General features: G+C 39.7%; 1 protein-coding gene across 1 annotated transcript in view; it reads left to right on the forward strand.

The window, feature by feature from the left end:
* Positions 1-540: 540 nt before the first annotated feature.
* igf1 (insulin-like growth factor 1) overlaps positions 541-12,371 on the forward strand; it is a 29,044-nt gene continuing 17,213 nt past the window's right edge. Inside the window, exon 1 of the mRNA XM_081603927.1 lies at positions 541-601. The gene's annotated coding sequence lies outside the window, so the exon portion shown is untranslated. The remainder of the gene's footprint in view (positions 602-12,371) is intronic.

The raw sequence follows: 12,371 nt of genomic DNA on the forward strand, positions 1-12,371 counted from the left end.
GTCTCGGATTATCTCCTGCAGCCACATTAAGCCAATAATTACTGGGGGGATAATATTGTTCCTTCATCTGTTTGTTTTGTGTTTTTGTTTCTGAGTCACAGGAACTTTCCTGGATTTGCAAATAGAGGGGAATGCCTGGAGCAGGCTTCAACAGGTCGGTGTGTGGGGTAGACTCGCGTCAACACTCAGTAGGAGGGGAACCGAGGTTCCTCCATGCGGCCCGTACAGGACGCAGCAAACTGCTAAAAGCTAAAGGATTCGCTCCTTATTATATGACAGCATAAATCAGTAACAATACATATATATAGCAATAGTTAATACAACTGATAGAATATTCACTAAACTCTGATCCAGAACCGCACAGCATTCTGGGAGATGTATGCAGAGGAAAGGCTTCAGCCGCTCACTGCTAGCTAAAAAAGCCTCGTGGAATCAACTGACTCACTGGTTCCTTGATTACCTAGCAACTCACCCATTCCTTGGTTACCTAGCAACAGCCTGTTGAGTAATTGGCGTAGCAGCAGTTTAAGGTTTCGCCTCATAACTGCTGGGGGGAAAAAAAAACAACAGCGAGGAGTGAAAACTGGATAAAACAGGAAAAGTCTCCTCACTAGTTTGTATTTCAGATTTTTAAAGCATTAATTATCGACATTGATCGATACGAAATATGTTTTCAAGATTGTTTTGGGGTTTTCGCTCACATTTGTATCCAGTCGAGTTCAAAGGGCATCATCCATTCGACCTAACATTTTTAACTCACCTAAAAAAGCTGCACTATATAACTTTAATGTACAAAATTTGTTGTTTTTTTTTAACTTATTTGTTAGGACTGTCTCTGTCACAAGAACATGATATGAGACGGATAATGTATGAAAAAAAATCAAGCTCCTCTGCCTTCTCCCTATGGACATGCTGTCATCTGCACACCAAGCAGAACCAGGAGGAGGGTCTCTGCGCTGTCAATCACGTTGTGTATCCGCTATGCTGCTGCTAACTCACCCCAAAAGTGATAACACCAGAGAGCATGGCGATCACCGATAACGGCAGAAAAACAGGTAAGTTGTTTCTCTGCCATTGGCACATTCAGCAGTGTGTAGACGAGGATGATTGACAGCTCTAAGATCCTCCCTCTGGCTCTGATTGGTTAACGCAGGAGCCGTGCGTTTATTCACATGAGGAGTTCAGTGTGTGAATTTCAGAGACCTACAGTGGAGGTTTGATTGTAAAATCTCTAGTTACCATGAATAAAAATACCCACAGCACCATACTGCCACCACTATGCTTCACAGTGCACATGGTGTTAGTTTGGTCATTAGCAGTCCTTATGCCTTCAGACCAGAGAAATATTAATGTACCTTTCAGTGAGGAAAGACGTGATTTGTGGAGTGTGCAGACAATAGATGACCTTCTTCTTCTTCTTGTCCTTCTGTCGCTAAATGAACACTCTAGCGCCATCTTTCTCTGACCACGGCCCTTCACCTGGATTGCTCATAAGGTCCTTGCGGTTTCATATTTCTTCCATTTCCAAATAACGAAGGCCAGAGTGCTTTTTGGGGCATCCAGTGTTGCCAAAATATTCTGTATTTTTCGCCTGATTTCTGTTTGAATATATTGTGGTCTCGGAGGTCTACAGAAAATTTTCTTGACGTCATTGCTTGGTTTCTGACCTACACTGTGAATTGTGAGACCATGTCTAGATAAGTGTTTTCTGCCCCAAATGATCTCTAAAGTTACCACAATTGGACTTGCATCAAATTACCCCTGAGGTCACTTCTGAGTGCAATAACAAAGAGTGGGAATACTTATGTACCTATTATGTCTATGAAATTACAAACGCAGGAGAAAATCTTTCCACTTTTTCATTTCATAACGTATTGTGTAGATTTGAGAAGAAAAATAACTAACTTGGAGTGAATCTATTGGGTTACAAAAGATGGAAACGAAGAACGGGTGAGAATTATTTCTGGTTTGTCTTATTTCATTCCCATAAAACAAAAACAAAATATTTTGTGATAAAAAAATCCTACATTAAAGTCACGTTTTGCAAAATCAGCAGTGCAGCTCTTAACTACAGCTCTAATATAACTAAAATATATTTTTCCTTTAATAATTACAACTGTGTTTTAAGTTTATTTATACATTTTTGCATCTAAACTCTTTAAAATTCCTGAAGCGGGCCATCCAGAGTTCATCAACTTTGTAACTTAAAGCTCTGTTACCTTTATTTGTAATAATTTAAAAATGATTATATCATCAATCATAAGTCATCAGGATTTTATTGTTGATAAATTAGTGTTTAAGTCACATTAGCTAATGTGCTACAATTAGCTAATGATAGCATGTTAACTAAAAGTAACAAACCATTTGTTATGCTAACAGAAGTTAGCTAAAATGCTAACAGTAGCATCTTATCAAAAGCAACTATTGACAGTGCTAATTAGCATGTTAGTTATATTGTTACAAATAATGCTAATATGGCTGTGTAAGATAACTTCTATATATGTTATGTGCTATCAGCAGCTTATTAAAAATGTTTAGATAAAGTGCTAACATTGACATGCTAGCTAACAATAACAAACATGATCTACTTTGCTAAAGTTAGGTAATATGCCAGCTAAGCTGAGGTGCTGCTAATATTTCGTTAGCCTGGTTTGTAATCCACTTCTTTCTGTTCGGTTTTAGGGACGCTTCAAAATGAAAAAGATGAGAAAACATTACCTTCAAATAGAGTAAATCTGTGTTGAGCTTTTAAAATGATAAAAATTGCATCAAGTATTTAGTTACCGTTCCAAACCCTGATCAGATCTACAATCAGAGGATGTTTAAAACTACTGAAGTTGAGATAAACGAGAGTTATTAAATAAAAACCTGAAAGAAAGCTGAAAACGGCTCAGCAGGATAAGAATCTGAAGCATGGGGCCTAATCAACTCAGATGTGTTGCATCAGATACAAAACCGATCTTCTCTATGGCCATATCAGTCCCCAGACCTGAGTCCTATTGAAAACCTGAGGGCTGAGCTGAAGAGAAGAGAGTACCCAGGACTCTGGACAATTTGGAGATATTGTGCAAAGAGGAATGGTCACAAATCTTTCTCTCTGTATGCTCCAACCTTGTAAAATATTATAGGAGAACACTACATTCTGTACTAGTGGTAATAGTGGGCTGGACAAGGTAACAGCAGGGGTTCCAATAATTGTGCCAGCAGTGATTTTGTAACCCGAAAAATAAACCCCAACAATTATTTCCTTTAGATTCCACTGTGATTCAGCGCACACGGGGAAACTACTAACCTTAAGATGATTTCTGAAGCCTTTTCAGTGCAAAACTCAGAGCCCCCAAACCACGACACCCGCTGGGTCCCTAACCTGAACATTATTCATGACAAATTCAAGGCCAATATCAAAGGTTTTAAAGGGCTCCTAATGTTCCCATTAACAAGTAGTTTTTTTTGTGTGGGTGTTCTACTAGAATAACAGCGCATTACATCTGTTCTTGGAAGTCAGATGTTTTGAGCGTTTTCTGTTTGAGAAATTTATTCCCTTCTTTTCACAATTCATCACGCTGTTCGTGTTAACTTCAGAAATTGAAGGGAAGCGGAAGAACCGTCTTTAATTTGAAGGTTGCAGAGGATTTATCCGTCACGCTACGTTTTATTAGAGTGACTGTGTTTGCTCTTTTTAAGAGCTAAAGGTGTGGGGGAATTTTTCTGCCATAATTCGAGAGCACACATTTTCAGTCTGAAAGCAGGAGTTCATGTCTTTTGCTATCAAAACTTTTAAAAACTTGTAGTCTTCTGCTTTCTTTCAAATATTCACTGTACTTTCTCAAAGCTTGCCTCCACTCGGATCAAATCTCCTCTCCGCTCACTTGGGAATCATTTTCTGCTTCTGCTTGGATCAAAAAGTACCGTTGCCTGGCAACCTCTCAGCCAATAGAATTAAAGTTCCGGTGTGGCTACTACCGATTGTAGCAAAGGCTCATAGAAAAATCTTGTAAAGTTAGAAATGTAAAATACTAGTTTTTCTATGTAGTATTTGGATGCTGTTTTCCAACGTTATTTGAAAATAATGAATTATATTTGAAAGCTATATATAAATACACCATTCAACCTGCTTTTCAATTGAATTAAGAGCAAAAAGATGCTCTTAAATCATCAACACCCACAGCAGACAGATGTAGGGAATAATTTTAGAGAAAAGAAACATGGGATTCCCTTATTGAAAAAGATGATATACAACAGGAAAACATCCACTGCGTCACTCTTTGGAATAGCTCTGTTACATTAGTTTTGATTTGTTCTTTGGTGGACTTCTGTTCATAATTTTTTGGTTGAAGCATTACACGTCTCTGACTTCTGGAGAGTTGTTATGATGCGTAACCGTGGCGAGAAGGTGTTGTTTTTACAGCTGGCAGGAACAGATTAGCATCTCAAACGCTTAAATAATACTGGAACTACGACCCCAAAACCCAAAACAGAGCTAAACAAAAGAACAGAAACTCCTCCCCAGATTTCTAATCAAGCGCTCAGACAAAGATTTAAAGGCGTGAGGCAAAAGCAAATGAGGTGGATGAGTCTCTGCTGCCTGAATACTGAGCTGTTAGCATGTCGCGACAATACCTGCATTTCTATTACAAATGTGCCCAAATCTTTGTCTATATTCTGCGAATGTTGATAAACCATAATTATGCAATTGTGGTGTTTCCATTAAACAATAAGTGAAGTTAAAATTATGCAGGAACAATTTTGTTCACGCAACTGATGTAAATAGTTACTACATCCTGTCGTCGTCTTCTTTGTGGTTTCCAGCAGTAGTAACATCCGGCTGTTGATCACCTGACCCGTGTGTTTCCACTGCAGTTTGGTGAAATACATTTACTTTGATACGGCTGTAAAAACCACCTCATCTTGGCGGAAAAACTTTTTTGAGTTTTTTTTTTAATTGGTGTGTTTCCACTAAGCAAATATATGTTTATTTCAATTTACGCAATTTTATGATTAATAAAAATACCAAAAAACATACAGAAACCGTCTTCAGTCAGAGGCTTTTTCAGATTCGTTGTATAGCTGACTGCTACAGCAGAAATCCCATCCACCACTCTTTGAAGAAACTTACATAAATTTGAGTTACAACAAGTATTTATGAAGTTGAATTTGAAACTATTGACTCAATGTAAGACTCTACAGACCCCAATCACCACATTAGCTGTTAAAATTAATTTAGCATTAATAAAAGCAACCAAACGCTACGTGTTTTGTTCTTTGACGATAGAAGAAAAATATCAGAGAACATCTCCAGAAAGACGGTCGTGATTTAAAATATGTAGCGCAGACGACAAAACAGCCAGAAACAGCCTTTAGTGACAGCAAAAGTCAACTTTATGGTTGCTAAAAGTTAAATAAGCACGATTCTGAATGAAACCCAAGACTTCTGAAGTGATGCTTGTTAGAGTTTTGAGACTAAAGCTTTGCACACTCCAAAAACAGAAAATCTTACACAGTATTTTTGGTTTAGTCTCTGATGAGAATTTCATTCAAGGTTTCCCTCAGAAAACTTGTTAATCCCAGAGATTAACAAGTTTGTTAACAAGAGATTCCCCGCTAAATCTTTTAGGGGTATGCCAGCTATTCATTAAAGTTGACAGGAAATTTGAAACATCACTTGATAATTATTTGTTATTGAAAGATTAATACCTGAACACCAGGGGTGAAAGTAGTTTTAAATTCTCGGGGATACTATGACAAAAAAATAAATAAGTAAATATATATATACTGCTCAAAAAATAAAGGGAACACTCAAATAACACATCCTAGATCTGAATGAATGAAATATAATTGCCAATAATTTCCATCTGTTGTCTATTCCATTTGCACAACAGCAGGTGAAATTGATTGTCAATCAGTGCTGCTTCCTAAGTGGACAGTTTGATTTCACAGAAGTTTGATTTACTTGGAGTTATATTGTGTTGTTTAAGTCCAGACAATAAAGTCCCTTTATTTTTTTGAGCAGTGTATATATAATTCCCTTCTCACCCTCCGCAGGTGATCTCTCTCGTCCTCTGAGCTCGGGTCCTCTACCAGAGGCCTGGGAGCTTGAGGGTCCTCCAGTATCTTGGCTGTGCCTAGAACTGCACATTTCTGGACTGAGATGTCTGATGTTGTTCCTGGGATCTGTTTTAGCCACTGCTGCAGTTTGGGGGTGACTGCCCCGAGGGCCCCGATGACCACAGGCACCACTGTGGTCTTCACCTTCCAGGTCTTTTCCAGTTCCTCCCTGAGGCCCTGGTATTTCTCCAGTTTCTCGTGCTCCTTTTTCCTGATGTTGAAATCACTTGGTATTGCTACATCCACCACAACGGCTTTCCTCTGTTCTTTATCCACCACCACAATGTCCGGTTGGTTCTCCATTACCATTTTGTCTGTCTGGATCTGGAGGTCCCACAGGATCTTAGCTCGGTCATTCTCCACCACCTTCGGGGGTGTTGCCCACTTTGATCTCGGGGCTTCCAGTCCATTTTCTGCACAGATGTTCCTGTACACTATGCCCAGCACTTGGTTATGTCGTTCCATGTACGCTTTCCCTGCCAGCATCTTGCACCCTGCCAATATATATATTCCTTCTTTGTGTGCTTTGGAGTTTCTGTGCTGATTAATTTTTTTGCAAAGTGATAAAAGCTGGTTAGCTCCTGAATTGCTACAAAATAAAGCTGTATTTCCTCCTTCAGCCCACTGGCTGTAATGTTGACACCTTGAGATGCCATGAGACTTAAAGGCTGAACATCATGGCATGGAGTGCGTCCCAGTTTTCCATGTCTGGCATATAACCATTCATTTTAGCTTTTAAACTGGTTATATTGATCCTGTGTCCAGACAGAGGGATAATCAGTAGCCCAGCATCATGACCTGTTTGCTCTGAAGATCCTGCAGCTTCCACTTCTCTTCCTAACATGGCGCCTCCTCACCCTGACTCTCATACTGATAGGAGGAACCACAGAGCTCTGTTAGGTTAAAGCTCATCTTCTGAAGTTGGGATATTTTTCCTCCAACAGGTTCCAGAGGAATCACCTCAAACAAGGTGTTGGACTGGATTTTATTTCAATTTCATTTGTGAATGTTAGAGCCTCATTTTCAACAGTGGAGCTATAAAGGTTGAAAAATGTTATCATTTTGGAGAAAATCTAATCAACATCAATATTTCCACTAAATAAGAGGTAAAAAAAAAAAAAAGTTTGATAAAGTAAAAGCCTCTCAGACTCTGAGCCCGACAGCACCAAACTGTATTTTTATATTAGACAATTAATTTAATTTCACATAATTATCGCGGTAGAAGCCATTTGTTTGTTAAATACTGAATGAAACATATTTACCGTGTTTGATGTTTGTTGTAAATGACGTATATTCACAAAGAACGAGGTAATTAGTTCAAGTTTGTCGTTTATTGAACGTTCAGAAATTACAGCGGCTGTAATGCGCCAGAGCAAAGATAAACAAAAGTAAAACAACCCGAAGAGGTGATCAACTCTAAACCACTCACACCTTTTTACTCTCTCTCTCTCTCTCTCTCTCTCTCTTTCTCTCTCTTTCTCTCTTTCTCTGTCATTTAAGCACACCCGTTGCCGTGGGAACCGCCTCAACTCCACAAGCCGACCAGAGATTACGTTAAAAACATAACATTTATTTTGCGATCATTAATAAACCTCTCATGAACACAGCGGTTGATTAGTTCATTTTAGTTCATTTTAAACTCCTGCTCTGCTCGTTATTTTGGTAATGGAACCGAAACGCACAGAATTGCGCAACACCTTGTTGAACCAATAATCACTGAGATTGTTATTTTTGTTGGGTCATTAATTTGAGCACGTTTTGTTGTTCTTTAATAAAGTTACGAACGTTTTAAGCGGTCCAGAGGACGTGCTGGTCTCAGCCTCCTGGCCGCGTTCAGTTTGTCACTTAATGCCGAGATCGACTCAAAACCTTCCATGATTGACGTGTTGCACCGCTGCTCTAGAAAAGCACGAAGAGCTCAGAAACAATACGAAATGGGAAAAATTTTATTCACTAACTGATTAGGTCGTGTTTTAGGTTGTTCTTAAAAAACTAATCAGTCACGGCTGAGTAGTGGGCGCATTCACAGCTGCACAGTGAACCCACTGATTTTTTACTGCAGACAGCCGCTCCTCTCTTGCAGGTACTGCGTACCCCCGCTAAATCTTTTAGGGGTACGCAGTACCCTGCCGTACCCCCCTACTTTCACCCCTGCTGAACACCAAATTAAACATCTTAAAACTGCAAACATTTTTTTAAAAAACTTTAAAAACTAAGCAATGCTTAGCCTGGTGGGGGCACAAGTAAAGCCTGGTGGCCCGCCAGGCTTATAATACACTTAAAACAAGACAAAACTCACTTACATGTAACTTTTCAACAATATATGGGAGTTTATAATTCCTTAATATTTGCACTAGTTCCACTAGAAGATTTTTTTTTCAATATTAAGGAATCATTGACTCAAAACAAGCTTCTGAAAACTTTAGTTTTGCCTCATTTAGATATTTGCACTAGAAATACTTGGTAAGATTTTGTGTTTTTGCAGTGTGGAGTTGCTGAAGGGTTTATGTCCAGTCTACATGCAAAAGCTGTGAGCAGAGGGTCAGACTAGGTTGGAGTTTTGTCCACAAGTGACGGACAGATGAAGTGACCCCCGTCTGCAGGTTGAAGTTTATCAATGCTGTTAAAGTACAGTCGTGGTGAGTTCAGCCACTCGGAGAGACCTGCAGTTTCATTAAATCCAGTCCGTACTGCTTTTGTTTTCATCACCAGTAAAACAGGGTGGTGCAGCCTTAAAGTTTAGCTCGTTGAAAGCCTCGCCACAAACAGTTAACAGTTTCTGAAAATGTGGGTTTTGATCATCAGCAGGCACCACAGATTTTCCTGTCCGTTTTGCCAAAATCCTGTGACCCCTAAATGTTACTGTGGAAAGACAGCGTATCAAAACAAGCACCCCATTTTCTGCATTTGCTCCATGACGCACCTTTATTCCTTCCATATGAAACATGTACAGGACACAAGGGGGCTTTGATAACAATGTGAGCTAGCGTTGCCACACACAGACTGTTTGGGAAGGTAAAACACCAGAAATTTCCCGTCCTGTCCCCCTCATTCATTGTTTTTACAGCCCTTTTCTTCTTTTGTTTTAGTCAATGGGTGAAGGAGGAAAAACCCTCCAAATTATCAACAGAAACAGAAGTATTACTCTCCTAATCAAGTGCGTGTCCTTAAGTGAACCTGCTAGCTTGCGCCAGCCCCTCCCCATCTTGGTCTGGGCCCCCGTTTTTGGTTCACACAAGTTTTGCAAAAGCTTTATCTCAGTTTTCAACCTTTTTTTCATCCTTTCATTTGCATTCGGCCCCGCTCTCGGTCTCCTGTGTGAGTGTGTGTGTGTGTGTGTGTGTGTGTTTGTGTATCGCTGACTTGGACATTTGTTTGGCAGCAGAGACGTAAAGGGATGCTGTTAACGCTGCAGGAAAAACAAAATCACAAGTCCTTTTGGATCGCCGTGTGTTAACATGTAAACACTGTTCCAAATGAGGTGATACAACTCAGTTTGAAACCAAGAATTTTACTCTTGTGTAAGTTAACTCTTTAAACATAAGACAGCTTCCCCATTAGTTGGCCATGAATCTGTTTCAGAGTGGGAATGTTTCTCGTTTCAAATCCAGTACCGGATCATTTCCAGAGGAATCGCCGTGGAGCCGTATCTGATCTCCAAATTAATTAGGAATGAAAAGTTTCACAAACTCAAAGCGTGAACCCGAAACCGATCCACAGTAGATCCAAATCTCAGTCTTTTCTGTCTGGAGTTTCGGTTTCTCGACCGAAACAAGATGAACTGTTTCCTCCGAGTCAAGTTTATTTGTAAAACGCGTTTCAGCAACAAAGCATAAAACAGAATTCAGTAACCAATTATTCAACAGTAGTACAAATTACATATAGTTCGCCTTGATTTAAAGGAACTCTGTGATTTGTGGTGGATAAAAGCTGAATGCTGCTTCTCCATGTTTGGTTCAGGAGATCTGAGTGACCTGGAAGGTTGTTACAAGCTGTTGAGTGATTTATAAACTAACAAACGTATTTTAACGTCTATTCTCTGAGCTCCAGGGAGCCAGAGGAAGGACTGGTTTTAGTCAGAACGCCACCAGCAGCATTCTGGCAGATGCTGTTGCAGTAATCAATGCGATTAGAGATAAAAACATGGATGAGTTTCTCTAGATCTTCCTTTAATCCTGGAAATGATCTTCCGGTGATAAAAGGCCGACTTTGTAACCGTCTATGTGTCTCTGAAGGTTCAGACTCAGATTTCAGGCCTGATAGCTCGTTTAGAGTCGTAAAAACCAACTCTAGATTGTTCCACCTCGTTAATAACTTCAGTTTTGTTAACGACTTGGCGCATCCACACATTTATTTGTTCAGTGATTGGTTGGTTCAGAGCCAGCTGGTGACATCATAACGTAGAGCTGTGTATCATCTGCATAGTTATGATGGCTAATCTCATTATTTGTTATAAGCTGAGCTAGCAGAAGGCATTGACACTTGTTTATTACTTTATTAGGATTGATACCTTTTATTTTGCCCTGCAATTGTTTTCAGTGTTGGCAAAACAATTGAAGCAATAAAATATCTTCTAAAACCCTAAAAACATGTTGTTTAGAAGGTAGAGCACGAGTTTTGTTCACGACAATCAAATTAGAGGCGGTGTGAAACATCTTTTGTTTGTCTAAAATGATTCAGTTGTATGATTTAAGAGGCTAAATGAAGCGTTTTCTCGGCCGCTGAGTTCACTGAGGCGGATGTCTCAGAAGATGAAGCTGTGGGGCGGCTGGAGGCTGAAGGTGGCGCTGAGCGGGTCCAAAAGTCTCACAATCAAAGAAAGAAGAGCGGGAGTCTCTGTGGTTATTTTCACAGAGACGGTTCAAATAACCAGACGCAGGCAGGGGAAGGTAAGGTCAGCTCCCTCCGCCCATCCTGCCTCGCTCCTCTTCATCAGCAAATATCTATAGACTCATCATTTCCAGTCCGCTGCAGGTTGAGGAATCCAGATCAGGTTTCAGAACAGAGATGGGGCGTTTTAAGCTAACTGGACGGTAGCGGTGTCATCGGGAAAATAGCTTTGTCCTTCAGAGGAGCATCCTTATTGTATTCCACCAAGCAGTTCCTGTTAATGACACCGTCCGGCAGGGGAGGCAAATATAGACGCCGCATCGTGGTTCTTCTGAGCTTCAGCTCGGTGGGAAAAGAGCCAGACCAGGCACGTCCAGGTGGGGGATGGGGGGGCTTGAGCACCTGCCCCTTTTGCTCCTTGCCCCAAGTGCCCTTTTGGCCAAATTTTTTTTGTTTGTTTTTTTGGTATTATTTTCTAAGCCCTCTTCTGACACATAACATGTACTAAAAGTATTATATATATATATATATATATATAATTTTTTTTTTTTATTTTTTTTTTATTATTTCTTTTTGTACAACATAATAAGCCGGTCACCTTGTTACCTTTGACCTTTTGCCCGTGACGCATGACGCAGTTGCCTCTCGCGCAGTTGGATAAGGCGGCTAACTGGAGCTTAACATAGGCCGTTAAACTCCAGTTACAGAACAGTTTTTGCTGAATTAAAAAATCGTTTTTGGTGAATAAAGTGGAGTAGACTTGCTACTTGTCCGTTGACAGAAAACGTTGAACGTCTTGTTTCTGCTTCAGCACAGAGTCGTGGTTTAAGCAGAGAGGTAATGAAATACAACAGGCCTCTGCCTTTCTCTGAAGAACCACTGAGCGGGAGGAGACAGCCAGGTGAGGAAAAACTGTTCTTATCTATCATTCAGTATTTTATCATACAGACATTAGGCTGTTGTTGTGCTATTAGCTAGCTGCTAGCTAACGACTTTGCTAGCAAAGCCAGATAACTAAAAGCTTCTCCCCTGTATTGTTAATGATATCAGTCATTCTTTAGTATTTATTATGCAACAGGGGCTCATCGCCCGTCTAAAACCGATCATCTCCATAATGGATATATGTCCGATCTTCTAATTTCCTTTGCTGCATAATGTACATTTCATTTATTCCAGCATTAGGTAAATGTATCTTGAAGGAAAATGACACTTAAATAAAAGTCCAACAAGGATATTCATTTAGAATTAAAAATAACTCACCCTGAATTACCATGATAGATATAATGAATGTAATAAAAGTGTCATTAATGAAGGGGAAAAAAACTCAACCCAGACTTTAAGTTTAGGGTCTGGTTCGCAGAGTATGAAGTTAAATTTGTTTCCCAATTATTCAATGAAAAGAAAACTAACCTCATTTAAGTAAAATAAGATTGTAA

Source organism: Poecilia reticulata, chromosome 23, assembly GCF_904066995.2.
Source record: "Poecilia reticulata chromosome 23, P_reticulata-male-v2, whole genome shotgun sequence".
Taxonomy (NCBI): Eukaryota; Metazoa; Chordata; class Actinopteri; order Cyprinodontiformes; family Poeciliidae; genus Poecilia; species Poecilia reticulata.